Here is a 13,989-nt window from a genome sequence, read left to right as displayed (position 1 = left end):
GCTTCTTTTTCAAGGCTGTAGTGTGGTTTGTTGCTTGTGGCGGCTTTCTTGGGAGTTACCACGGCCTTCTTTGCTGCTGTAGATGGTTTCTTGGTTGTGGTGGCTTTCTTGGGAGTTAGAACGGCCCTCTTCTCTGCTACGGCCAGCTTGAATGATCCACTAGCTCCACTTCCCTTGGTCTGAACAAGAATGCCGTCAGCCACTGCTTTCTTGAGAAATCTTCGGATGTAAATGGCGATCTTGGCAGCCTCGACTTTGTTGTTGGCAACAACGTACTTCTTGATTGCTTGTAGAGACGAGCCCTTACGGTCTTTGAGTGCTGCGACCGCGGCTAGAACCATTTGACTAGTTTTCGGGTGAGCAACCTGGACGCGAGGTTTCCTGGTGGGTGGCCACCACAGCAGCAGCAGCCGCAGCCTTCTTGGTAGGCTTTGCTTCTACCATGATGATGATGAGATAACCAAGGTGATGAGAGACGCTCAGACAGTCACGGGGGGGAATGATGCTGCCGCCGCTTGAGCCCGAACCTATTATGTGCCGGCACGGTACAGAAGCTGCAACCTGGCAACTCGTCCACCAATCACGACGGTTTGGTTTTACGGCTCCGAAACCTGGATCCCCATATCTTCTCTAAAATAGAAGCATTTTGTTCATGTTCTTTGTAAAAGTATCATAAAGCAGGACAGATGAGACAAATATCATAAAAACTGAAGAGCAGATGAGCACACACATGTTTGTATTACAAAAGAAAATCCAAAATTCATTAGAAATTGGCAGGGCAGGCTGAGGAAGTAGGTAGATGTAAAATGTCTGTAAATGGCGAAAGAACATAAACCCAAGACTGAATAAACGATGTTAAATATCCATGCCAAGGAGACAAAAATATGTTAGGATACAATTACCATTAAGACACCACAAGCAGGTCCGTATCCTGCTCGCGATGACTTAAAAGAGTTGGTTATTAGCCACAATGTGTAGGCCAGTCTCATGCCAACGGCCATACCACGTTGAGAACACCGCTTTCTCGTCCGATCAGCGAAGTTAAGCAACGTTGGGTTTTGGTTAGTACTTGGATGGGCTGACCCGCCCTGGTAACACCAAATGCTGTTGGCAATAATGTTTTTTTTGTTTTGTTTTTGTTTTGTTTCGTTTGTTTTGTGTTTTGAATGGCTGGCTCCACGGGAAATTCACGGAGTTGTGTGGAATAAAGGCCTGGTAAAATGAATTTAATATGTATTGTCATGTTTAAAACAAACTCGCTTAATATAGATATTGTGTGAGGCTTTATACAAAAACAAACAACCAAAACAAACATGTTGTATATATATATAGCTTAATCCGGGTTTGAACTCGCAACTCCAAGAATACGCATCACTTATATACCACTTTACCACTGGACCACTGCTGCAGGACACAAGCTTGATGCTGAGGTATCAATTTAATGACGTAAATGCCATTTCCACAAATAAATGATAATTAAAAAGTATTTGTATGTACAAATCTTTTCTGTTTAAAAGGCTACAATATCAGTTACTGATATAATTTGTGTTAATGTTTCTATACCCACAAGAAGGCATAATTTTTGCTTATATGTAAAGGGTACGGAGAACGAAATCCACAGACCATCATTCCCCTCCCCTTTCCCTCTCCCCCCCCCCCCCCCCCCCCCCCCCCCCCCCCCCCAACTCCCACCTACTACCACCACCACCACCACCACCAATCACCACCAATCACCACCAATCACCACCAATCACCACCAATCACCACCACCACATCTAACCGAAAACCCCCTAACACATCAACCCTCCCCCCAATCAACAGGCGAAATAATAACCCTCAAATGCCTGCCTGCCTGCCTGCCTGCCTGCAAGCCAATACTAACGGTCTTCTCAGAAAGAAAATCTCTTTGTATCTGTATTACTTGATGAAATGTATGATTCTAATAATGAAAATAAATTTTGATGTCGGTTGTATGAGCATAATGACCAATATGCACATGATATGAATGAATTAAATAGTGTAGTTTTAAGTAATTAGGTTGTAGACACATTAAGCGGATATGATATTTGACGCGTCCAGAACTGGTGATTTTTGGTTTAGTTTTAAATGCACCACCACCACCACCACCACCATTGCTTCCCCAGAGCCTAATTAAGGACCGGTAAAAGGAGTCAATATGTATGTCATCTATCAAACCAAAGAATGAATAAAAAACACACACACAAACCTACATAATAGTATTAGGAAGATTGTATGGCAAAAAAAAAAAAGTATTATTCCCATTGGGTCGTTTGAACTCGCGACTTCCAAAATACCAGCCACACACCTTACCACCCAGCCACCATAGAGTGGTATAATTGTGCAACTTTAGTTATAAAGTAAAGTTCTTATTGTCTCAAATCTTATTGTCTGTTCTATGAAAAGGCATGATGTAAATTATGTATTTTTTGAATGATTGAATTGTAGGCACATTAAGCGGATTCGATATTTGATATATCCAGAAAAGGTGATTTCTGTTCAGTTTTAAAATGCATCACCGTTAACGCTAAAGGACTGGTAAACGACTCGATGTTTGTCATTTTTAAAATAAACACTAAAACTAGGCCCTTAACATATATAATGTTTGAATATAAATTGAATGCATATAAATACAAAGTGGGAGTGGCTGGCTGGCTGGCTGGCTGGCTGGCTGGCTGGCTGGCTGCCTGCCTGCCTGCCTGCCTGCCTGCCTGCCTGCCTGCCTGCCTGGCTGGCTGGCTGGCTGGCTGGCTGGCTGGCTGGCTGGCTGGCTGGCTGGCTGGCTGCCTGCCTGCCTGCCTGCCCGCCCGCCCGCCCGCCCGCCCGCCCGCCCGCCTGCTTGCCTTGCCTTGCCTTGCCTTGCCTTGCCTGTCCTGTCCTGTTATTGCCTTGCCTTGCCTTGCCTTGCCTTGCCTTGCCTTGCCTTGCCCTGCCCTGCCCTGCCTTGGCTGCAGCTGGCTGGCTGGCCGTAAATCAACTCTTAACAACACCATACCACACCACACCATCACTCATCACCATCACCCACCACCGGCCCCAGTCTCCCAGCCTCTCTTATATACCCGAGCAGGCCCTTTAAATTATTTGAATTGTTGCACTTCGGCCAATGGCAGGCACGATCGCTGCTGCTCAAACATATTCTGGTTCACAAGTATTATAATATATTATATTATATTATATTATATATATATATATATATATATATATATATATATATATATATATATATATATATATATATATATATATATATATATATATATATATATATATTCATGAAACACATTAAAACCTTGATCATTTATTCATTCATTACGTCTAGTGAAGAATTGCTTTTGTTCATTTGTATGATTAAAAATTAATATAATATGAATTCCTCGCTTAAAGTAAAATATAAAATATATATTGGATTTATATGATTGGTTAATATTCCAAGTGATGCTGAATATCCCCTATAATTTTGTTTTGTTTGTTTGTTATGTACACATTCCAAATGAAATCAATATAAATGTTATTATTAATGTTTGAAAGTTGATTGTCTACTTGAATCTCTCTATTAAAGTGTGTGTGGCTCCGGATGGAGCCTGGTTATGGTATTTGTCGTGGTGGGTGGCAGAAGTGCTTACTTCTTCTCTGTCTTCTTTGGCAAAAGAACTGCCTGAATGTTTGGAAGAACACCTCCCTGTGCAATGGTTACGCCAGACAGAAGTTTGTTGAGTTCTTCGTCGTTGCGGATGGCCAACTGCAAGTGACGTGGGATGATACGGGTCTTCTTGTTGTCACGTGCGGCATTACCGGCGAGCTCCAGAACTTCGGCAGCGAGGTATTCCATGACGGCTGCCAGGTAGACAGGAGCGCCAGCACCGACGCGTTCGGCGTAGTTGCCCTTACGCAGCAGACGGTGAATTCTGCCCACGGGGAACTGAAGTCCGGCCCCTGCTGGAGCGAGACTTTGACTTGCCCTTCACTTTGCCTCCCTTGCCGCGTCCTGACATTGCTGCTGCTGTTGTGGGTTTGTGGTGTTTTTATGCCGCCCCGCAGATCGAGCTTCGTGTTATATACCCCGCTCAGGATCAAGGGAGCCCGCCACTGACCAATCAGCGCGCTCCGCCACGCGACCCGCTCTGAGCTGAGTCGCGAGCGGGATATAAAAGGAAAGCTCGCCTCGCGCAAAAGTTCATTATTGTATCGCAACGCCAGCCAGCACGAGCATCATCATGCCACCCAAGGCATCTGGAAAGGCTGCCAAGAAGGCCGGAAAGGCCCAGAAGGCCATTGCCAAGGGCGATAAGAAAAAGAAGCGCAGGAGGAAGGAGAGCTACAGCATCTACATCTACAAAGTGCTGAAGCAGGTCCACCCCGACACTGGTATCTCTTCCAAAGCCATGTCGATCATGAACTCGTTCGTGAACGACATCTTCGAGCGCATCGCCGCCGAGGCTTCTCGCCTGGCCCACTACAACAAGCGTTCCACCATTACCAGTCGGGAGATCCAGACGGCTGTAAGGCTCCTGTTGCCCGGAGAACTGGCCAAGCACGCCGTCTCTGAGGGCACTAAGGCCGTCACCAAGTACACCTCCTCCAAGTAAACGGCTTACTTACTGCCCTGTGGTGGTGGCTTGGCCTCAAACCAACAAACTCGGCTCCATTGGAGCCACACTTTAATTTCTAAAGAGATTGTGAGTGTTAGACACCAATACTATTATAACAAAAACCTCTGTCACTGAAAGCAAATAGCTATAAAATGAGAATATTTATGAAACTGTCTGTGTGTGTTTCTCTCTCTCAGTCTCTGTCTGTCTGTCTGTCTGTCTGTCTCTGTCTTGTCTGTCTCTGTCTTGTCTGTCTGTCTGTCTGTCTGTGTCTCTCTCTCTCTCTCTCTCTCTCTCTCTCTCTCTCTCTCTCTCTCTCTCTCTCTCTCTCTCTCTCTCTCTCTCTCTCTCTCTCTCTCTCTCTCTCAACACATATAAGCACTCGGTATCTTTTTTTTTTTCTAGAGATTAGAGATTCATTGTTATGTTCCACATTAGGATTACTATGCAGGCCACCCTCTTAGGTTTGAAAATGTCAAGAAAACGGTTAATTTAAAATGTCATCTCCTAACTTAACAGATTAAGCCAGAGGACCGAAACAGAATAAAACAGGACTGGACAGTATGTCACTTATACAAGCTGCTTTTATTTCTAGTACAGTATGACAATTTTTATTTTGGGGGGGGGGGGGGGGGGGGGGTGGGTGATCCTTGACAGTGCATAAGAGCGAAAAAGCGACGGCGTTTTTGTTTGTAAGAGAACAGGTTGTACTACAAATGACTTGATTTATTGATATCACGTGTATGTATGACACCTAAATTAGTGTATTTGTTTATTTATTTATTTATTTATTATATGTGTAGATGAAGGTTAATTCATATGACTGATGCTAGGAATGTCTGAAATCTCCTTAGAAGGATATTTTGGCCCTGAGAAGGGCCGAGTTTGGTGTATACTAGGGTGGTCGATTTAGCTTATGCACGCTCTCCACGGATACGGCGAGCAAGCTGAATGTCCTTTGGCATGATGGTGACACGCTTGGCGTGGATGGCACAGAGGTTAGTGTCCTCGAAGAGACCGACCAGGTAAGCCTCGGATGCCTCCTGTAAAGCCATGACGGCAGACGACTGGAAGCGAAGATCGGTCTTGAAGTCCTGGGCAATCTCGCGCACCAGACGCTGGAAGGGAAGTTTCCTGATGAGCAACTCGGTGCTCTTCTGGTAACGACGGATCTCACGCAGGGCGACCGTTCCGGGCCTGTAACGGTGAGGCTTCTTCACACCCCCTGTGGCAGGAGCAGACTTGCGTGCTGCCTTGGTGGCCAGCTGCTTACGAGGAGCCTTGCCTCCCGTGGACTTGCGAGCAGTCTGCTTGGTGCGAGCCATGGTGAACAACTGTGGTTTGTGATGGCCGGCGCCGAAAAATTTTTGCTTATATACGCCGTCTCGAGGCGCTTGCTCGAGCGCCATTGGCTGCTCGACTCGCCTACGTCACCCCGTTGCCCCTCCCCTCCTTCCTCTGGCTGCAGCCAACAGGCGGCTCACCTCAATCACTATTATCGCTGATTTTGCTCTATTTTTTGGATTTGTGCAAAAGTCATTTCACAGGGACGTGAAACAGACGAGTAGGCAACTGCAGTTTTGAAAGCGTTGTGAGAAAGCCGTGTCTACTCGACCACAAGCGTAAAGTAAGGGCAGGCAGGAGTTGCAATGCTACTAGTACGTCCGCTTGATGGGATATAGTCGGGAAATCGTGCGGGCATTCGCCCCAAAACGTGTCTTTCTCAGCCAAGAGGACTAACACCTCCCCAGACCACTCCCTCACCCCTACACCAAAACTTCCTAAATTCATACCAGAAACCATGCAAAACGGACGCCATACATATCTCCTACCCAAATCTATAATTACCAAATCTGTCTACACAACGAATCAATCCACAAAGGAGAACCCCTCCGGTTCAAATGCCACAAACACTCCCCCAACAAGTCAATAAATATGAAAATCACACAATTTAACGTTAGAGCATATTACAACATCAGACACCTAATTGCTAACTTTGTGGAGAATGAAAGACCGGATGTGCTGCTACTAAACAGCACATGCGTGACGAACTCTCACAAAATTAGACATTTTGGCTTCACAACATACCAATCTCCTGATGAAGCTTACGAAGGGGTTGCTATTCTAATAAAGAACACCTATAAACATGACCTCCTCACTACCAACTGGCAACACAAACACTTCCTAGCAGTCCGCATTCACACTCAACACGGGCAGATGATCATTGGTACCACATACATTCGTCCAAACTTGGGTCTCCCCCTCCAGGACCTAAACACTCTCTTCAACCACACACACATACCAGTCTTCCTCCTAGCAGACCTAAATGCAAAACACCAAACATTCAACCATCGCCAACACAACATGCACGGTCAACAACTACACCAACTCCACCAAAACAAACACCTCACCTTCCTTGGCCCTGACTTCCAAACAACCTACACACACAATGGAACTGGGAGACCAGATCTAATCCTCACCAACAGAGCAGGCACCCACCTACAACACTACATCACACCCGGACCCCTCACTGGCTCAGATCACATACCCATATCACTCACACTCTCCAGCAACCCCATACTCATCCCAGCCACCCCACAATATGACTATCAAAATGCAGACTGGGAAGCCTTCAAACAACACCTAACTGCCAGCACACAGCCCTACAACTTCCAAGACAAACCACACACAGACATAGATTCCCAAGTCCTCACCATCCAGAATAACATCATACAAGCAGCTGATGCTACCATTCCAAAAACAACCCACAAAACCAGATACTCCTTTTTTCCTTCGATCAGAACAAAAAGGCTACTCTCCTGCTATCACAACAGATTCACCCACAACCTTCACAGATACAATCAAGTAAACACAGACCTCACTATACTCAAAAACCACATACTCAACAGCCTTGACCAAGACCATGCTAACAACTGGGAGAAACTCATACATAAAGCTGAAATACAAAGAAAAACAACTCCACAACAATTCTGGAACTTCATAAAGAGGATCAGAGGAAACTCCTCCTCTTCTGCCTTTACATACATCACTCACAACAATCAAAACTACACCGATCCCTCAGAAGTAATAGGCATATTCAAACAACACTGGCAGGACATCTTCAATCCCCACCCCCCACAACCAACAGCAATACAAAACATAAACAGAGTAGAAACATGGATACGACACAACCCTCATGCCATCACACACTACCCTACCATTGACCTCACGACACTAGACGACTTAGAAAGTGACCTCACAGAATCAATACTACCTGAAGAAGTTAAACTCATGCTCAAGAACACCAGACGTAAAGCCCCAGGAGCCTCTGGCATTGGCCAAGCTCTCCTCAAGCAACTTCCAGACCCCCTAATCCTTGCACTCACAGACGTCTACAACGCCTCACTAGCATCAGGATATTTCCCAAGCCCATTCAAAGAAGCCACAGCAATCCTCATTCCAAAACCCCAAAAATCCCCGACAGACCCTAAGAACTACAGACCGATCAGCTTACTAGAGACATTAGGGAAAGTATACGAAAAACTCATTAATCATAAACTCAGGAATCACCTAGAACACAAAAACATATTGACAGACAAACAATTTGGCTTCAGACAACACCGCTCAACACAAGACGCACTGAACATAATAACAAACTACCTCTCCATAAATAAACACCAGAGGGCCAAGACGGCCCTCATTGCAAAGGACGTCGAAAAGGCTTTTGACACCTGTATGGCACGACGGCCTACGTTACAAACTCTGCACTCTGTTTCAACTATCTGACAACATGCAGAGGCTACTCTGCAGCTTTCTAACAAATAGAAAGATGCAGATCAAATTCCTCAGCAAGCTGTCAGGTTATTTCAACCTAAATGCAGGTGTCCCTCAGGGCTCAGTTCTTTCACCAACCTTATACATACTCTATATAAACGACATCCCTGACCCAATATACTGGACATCAATGACCCTTTGCTACGCTGACGACGTAACCCAACTGATCACAGACTATACGATTAACGCCCTCACACGGAAAGCACAACAAGAAATAGACAAAGTCACCCTCTGGGAACACGACTGGCGAATAAAAACAAACCCCAACAAGTCAAAAATTACATACTTTTTCTACAACAAACGACGTAACCCTGACCCAGTAAAACTCTACTCTCAATCACCAGATGCAACCCAGATCCCAAGAGTCAACAAAACCACAGTACTTGGACTCACACTAGACTTCAACCTTCGCTTTCACACACACATAACACCCAAGAAAGCTATAGCCTCAAACGCTCTATCAAAACTCTACCCACTCAAACATGCCTCCCAAGCCACCAAGCTCTATTTATACAAAACACTTATTCTCCCACTCCTAACATATGCACCGATCCCACTCACACTTGCAGCACCAACAAATAGGAAGAAACTCCAGCGTACCCAGAACAGGGCTCTGAGATGGGTGTTCAATACCCACTGGCAGGACTTCACCACCAGTGAGGCCCTGCATGAGTGGGCGAACATCCCACCTCTGAACATAACCTGGGATACTATGGGGAAGAAACAGATTGACAGAATTCTCACCTATCATGACAACTACGACACGTTCCTCAGAAACGTCCTAAGCAGACCCAGACATACGCACAACCTCTTTAACCTGATCGACGATCCACCTCCTGCTCCGTCCTTTACATAACCCCTCTCCTATAATATCACTACTCAAATAACCAAACTTCCAACTATAGCCTCCTAACTCTTCTCCCCCCTCTTTAGGGGGGGACCAACTAGCTCCCGTTTTCTGGTGCCTTGGGTGGGGCGCGATGCTGATTAGCAGATCTAAGACCACATCTGGAGTGAGCCCCCAGGGCACACCCAGCTGAGGGCTGCTGTCTCCGTGGGTGCTCAGAAAAGACGAAATGTTGTCACAGAGATCCGATTCCTTGCCTTCACTGCCTAGTCTGGTCATAACGATTTCAATGCCATGCAGCTGGGTTTAGCCCTGGCACTTTACCTCATACTGAAAACCCTTCCTCTCACCCCCACTAATTCTTCCCCTATCCCCACTTCCACGCTCACCCATCAGGGTATCTTGACCTATATTTAAATGAATGAATGAATGCATTCGTCAATTCGATTCACACAACTTCAACACCATGACTGGACGCGGCAAGGGAGGCAAGGGACTCGGAAAGGGTGGCGCCAAGCGTCATCGTAAGGTGCTACGTGACAACATCCAGGGCATCACCAAGCCCGCTATTCGTCGCTTAGCTCGTCGTGGCGGCGTGAAGCGTATTTCGGGTCTCATCTACGAAGAGACCCGTGGCGTCCTGAAGGTGTTCCTCGAGAACGTCATCCGTGATGCTGTAACCTACACGGAACACGCCAAGAGGAAGACCGTCACTGCTATGGACGTGGTGTACGCTCTGAAGCGCCAGGGTCGTACCCTCTACGGATTCGGCGGATAAGAGCTTGGCTAATCCATCGATTCCACCCACCACCACCTCAAAACGGGACCTAATTAGGTCCCTATACTTTTTTTACTGAAGGGCTTAATAGACGATAACATAAATTGTTTTGATATCAGCTAGCACATTGGGTCTTATGAAATCTATTTTTTATCCTCGCATGCTTAAAGGGACTCTGATTGGGGAGGGAGGGGGGGGGGGGGGGAAGGTTTGTTACGTTATATACTAGCAGAGCAGGATCATTGGTGGGGGGGGGGGGGGGGGTGAGGGGGAGAGAGAGAGAGAGAGAGAGAGAGAGAGAGAGAGAGAGAGATCTTTCCCAACTCTTCCTTTTTACATGAGTGAGCTACCCGTTTTATTCATTTTATCCTTCTCAGAGCTGTTTTGATAGTATCCAAATGATGGTAAATGAAAAGGGAGGACACGAATATCTACCCAGAATTCAGGACTGGCAATCGATATGCATGTTTGAGTGCGAATCTTTTTCTCTCTCAACTTAGGTATACGTTTATGTCGTACCTAAAAGCGAGAACCACACTATTGGGACAAGTATGCAAGGCCCAATTTTCCTAACAAGCACAGTTAATTTTGTTATTTTCGAACATTTCTTTCCAAATTGGTTTATCCAATTAACAGTATTATATTAAGATCATGAATTGCTGGGTTAGGTTAGGTTAGGTTAGCTTAGCTTAGGTTAGGTTAGGTTAGGTTAGGTTAGGTTAGGTTAGCTTAGCTTGGGTTAGCTTAGGTTAGGTTAGGTTAGCTTAGCTTGGGTTAGCATAGGTTAGGTTAGGTTTGATTACATTTCTATGTTAGATTTAACTCAAATTCAAAACAATTGCAGTCATTCGGCTTGTTAGTCAACTTGCCTCTAATAGGGGCAATTTGTCTAACAAGACTATTTAGTTTTGTGTGCATATATATATATATATATATATATATATATATATATATATATATATATATATATATATATATATATATATATATATATATATATATATATATATATATATATATTATAGCTTCAAGACTCCGAACCAATATAGAAGCATCAAGAGGAAGTGCTTGTGTTATGGGCCAATAGGCCTTCTGCAGTTACTTCCATTCTTATGTTTTTATTCCCATTGGTTCGTGTTTTATCTTGTGTAAATGTCAATCACCTTACCCAAAACTTTGGTACCATATCACCTCACCCATGTGTATATATAAATATATATATATATATATATATATATATATATATATATATATATATATATATATATATATATATATATATATATATAATATACAGAGTAAATCTACCCCAAAAGTAATGATTTATTTGTCTACAAAACTAAACTCTTTTTGGAATCATATGAGGCCCCTCCACTGAGGGGGGAGGCCTGGATGTTTATTGTCATGTGTATTCATGCTGCTTGCATGTCGTCGTTTATTTTGCCTTTGTTGTTTTCTTGACAGCTTTCTTTGCCTTGGGTGGTTTGGGAGATTTTGAAGCTCTCTTTATTTTGGGCTTTTTGTTCCCAACAACAAGCTGCTGCTGCTGCTGCTTCTTTTTCAAGGCTGTAGGTGGTTTGTTGCTTGTGGCGGCTTTCTTGGGAGTTACCACGGCCTTCTTTGCTGCTGTAGATGGTTTCTTGGTTGTGGTGGCTTTCTTGGGAGTTAGAACGGCCCTCTTCTCTGCTACGGCCAGCTTGAATGATCCACTAGCTCCACTTCCCTTGGTCTGAACAAGAATGCCGTCAGCCACTGCTTTCTTGAGAAATCTTCGGATGTAAATGGCGATCTTGGCAGCCTCGACTTTGTTGTTGGCAACAACGTACTTCTTGATTGCTTGTAGAGACGAGCCCTTACGGTCTTTGAGTGCTGCGACCGCGGCTAGAACCATTTGACTAGTTTTCGGGTGAGCAACCTGGACGCGAGGTTTCCTGGTGGTGGCCACCACAGCAGCAGCAGCCGCAGCCTTCTTGGTAGGCTTTGCTTCTACCATGATGATGATGAGATAACCAAGGTGATGAGAGACGCTCAGACAGTCACGGGGGAATGATGCTGCCGCCGCTTGAGCCGAACCTATTTATGTGCCGGCACGGTACAGAAGCTGCAACCTGGCAACTCGTCCACCAATCACGACGGTTGGTTTTACGGCTCCGAAACCTGGATCCCATATCTTCTCTAAAATAGAAGCATTTGTTCATGTTCTTTGTAAAAGTATCATAAAGCAGGACAGATGAGACAAATATCATAAAAACTGAAGAGCAGATGAGCACACACATGTTTGTATTACAAAAGAAAATCCACAAATTCATTAGAAATTGGCAGGGCAGGCTGAGGAAGTAGGTAGATGTAAAATGTCTGTAAATGGCGAAAGAACATAAACCCAAGACTGAATAAACGATGTTAAATATCCATGCCAAGGAGACAAAAATATGTTAGGATACAATTACCATTAAGACACCACAAGCAGGTCCGTATCCTGCCGCGATGACTTAAAAGAGTTGGTTATTAGCCACAATGTGTAGGCAGTCTCATGCCAACGGCCATACCACGTTGAGAACACCGCTTCTCGTCCGATCAGCGAAGTTAAGCAACGTTGGGTTTGGTTAGTACTTGGATGGGTGACCGCCTGGGAACACCAAATGCTGTTGGCAATAATGTTTTTTGTTTTGTTTTGTTTTGTTTCGTTTGTTTTTGTTTGAATGGCTGGCTCCACGGGAAATTCACGGAGTTGTGTGGAATAAGGCCTGGTAAAATGAATTAATATGTATGTCATGTTTAAAACAAACTCGCTTAATATAGATATTGTGTGAGGCTTTATACAAAAACAAACAACCAAAACAAAACATGTTGTATATATATATAGCTTAATCCGGGTTTGAACTCGCAACTCCAAGAATACGCATCACTTATATACACTTTACCACTGGACCACTGCTGCAGGACACAAGCTTGATGCTGAGGTATCAATTTAATGACGTAAATGCCATTTCCACAAATAAATGATAATTAAAAAGTATTTGTATGTACAAATCTTTTCTGTTTAAAAGGCTACAATATCAGTTACTGATATAATTTGTGTTAATGTTTCTATACCCACAAGAAGGCATATTTTTGCTTATATGTAAAGGGTACGGAGAACGAATCCACAGACCATCATTCCCCTCCCCTTCCCTCCCCCCCCCCCCCCCCCCCCCCAACTCCCACCTACTACCACCACCACCACCACCACCACCAATCACCACCAATCACCACCAATCACCACCAATCACCACCAATCACCACCACCACATCTAACCGAAAACCCCCTAACACATCAACCCTCCCCCCAATCAACAGGCGAAATAATAACCCTCAAATGCCTGCCTGCCTGCCTGCCTGCCTGCAAGCCAATACTAACGGTCTTCTCAGAAAGAAAATCTCTTTGTATCTGTATTACTTGATGAAATGTATGATTCTAATAATGAAAATAAATTTTGATGTCGGTTGTATGAGCATAATGACCAATATGCACATGATATGAATGAATTAAATAGTGTAGTTTTAAGTAATTAGGTTGTAGACACATTAAGCGGATATGATATTTGACGCGTCCAGAACTGGTGATTTTTGGTTTAGTTTTAAATGCACCACCACCACCACCACCACCATTGCTTCCCCAGAGCCTAATTAAGGACCGGTAAAAGGAGTCAATATGTATGTCATCTATAAAACCAAAGAATGAATAAAAAAACACACACACAAACCTACATAATAGTATTAGGAAGATTGTATGGCAAAAAAAAAAAAGTATTATTCCCATTGGGTCGTTTGAACTCGCGACTTCCAAAATACCAGCCACACACCTTACCACCCAGCCACCATAGAGTTGGTATAATTGTGCAACTTTAGTTATAAAAGTAAAGTTCTTATTGTCTCAAATC

At 44.3% G+C, this 13,989-nt stretch overlaps 1 non-coding gene and 1 pseudogene across 1 annotated transcript; both read left to right on the top strand.

Annotated features, from left to right (window-relative positions):
- The first annotated feature begins 989 nt into the window (after window positions 1-989).
- LOC138362164 (5S ribosomal RNA) lies at window positions 990-1,113 on the top strand (annotated as a pseudogene).
- Window positions 1,114-12,601: 11,488 nt separating this feature from the next.
- On the top strand, window positions 12,602-12,720 carry LOC138362163 (5S ribosomal RNA). The gene has a single exon (XR_011227454.1). It is a non-coding gene; the product is annotated as a 5S ribosomal RNA (ribosomal RNA).
- Window positions 12,721-13,989: the final 1,269 nt, after the last annotated feature.

This window comes from Procambarus clarkii, unplaced genomic scaffold (genome assembly GCF_040958095.1).
Source record: "Procambarus clarkii isolate CNS0578487 unplaced genomic scaffold, FALCON_Pclarkii_2.0 HiC_scaffold_1369, whole genome shotgun sequence".
NCBI classification, from domain to species: Eukaryota; Metazoa; Arthropoda; class Malacostraca; order Decapoda; family Cambaridae; genus Procambarus; species Procambarus clarkii.
The sequence above is the reverse complement of the archived record's forward strand: the minus strand, read 5'-3'. Positions and strand labels throughout refer to the sequence as shown.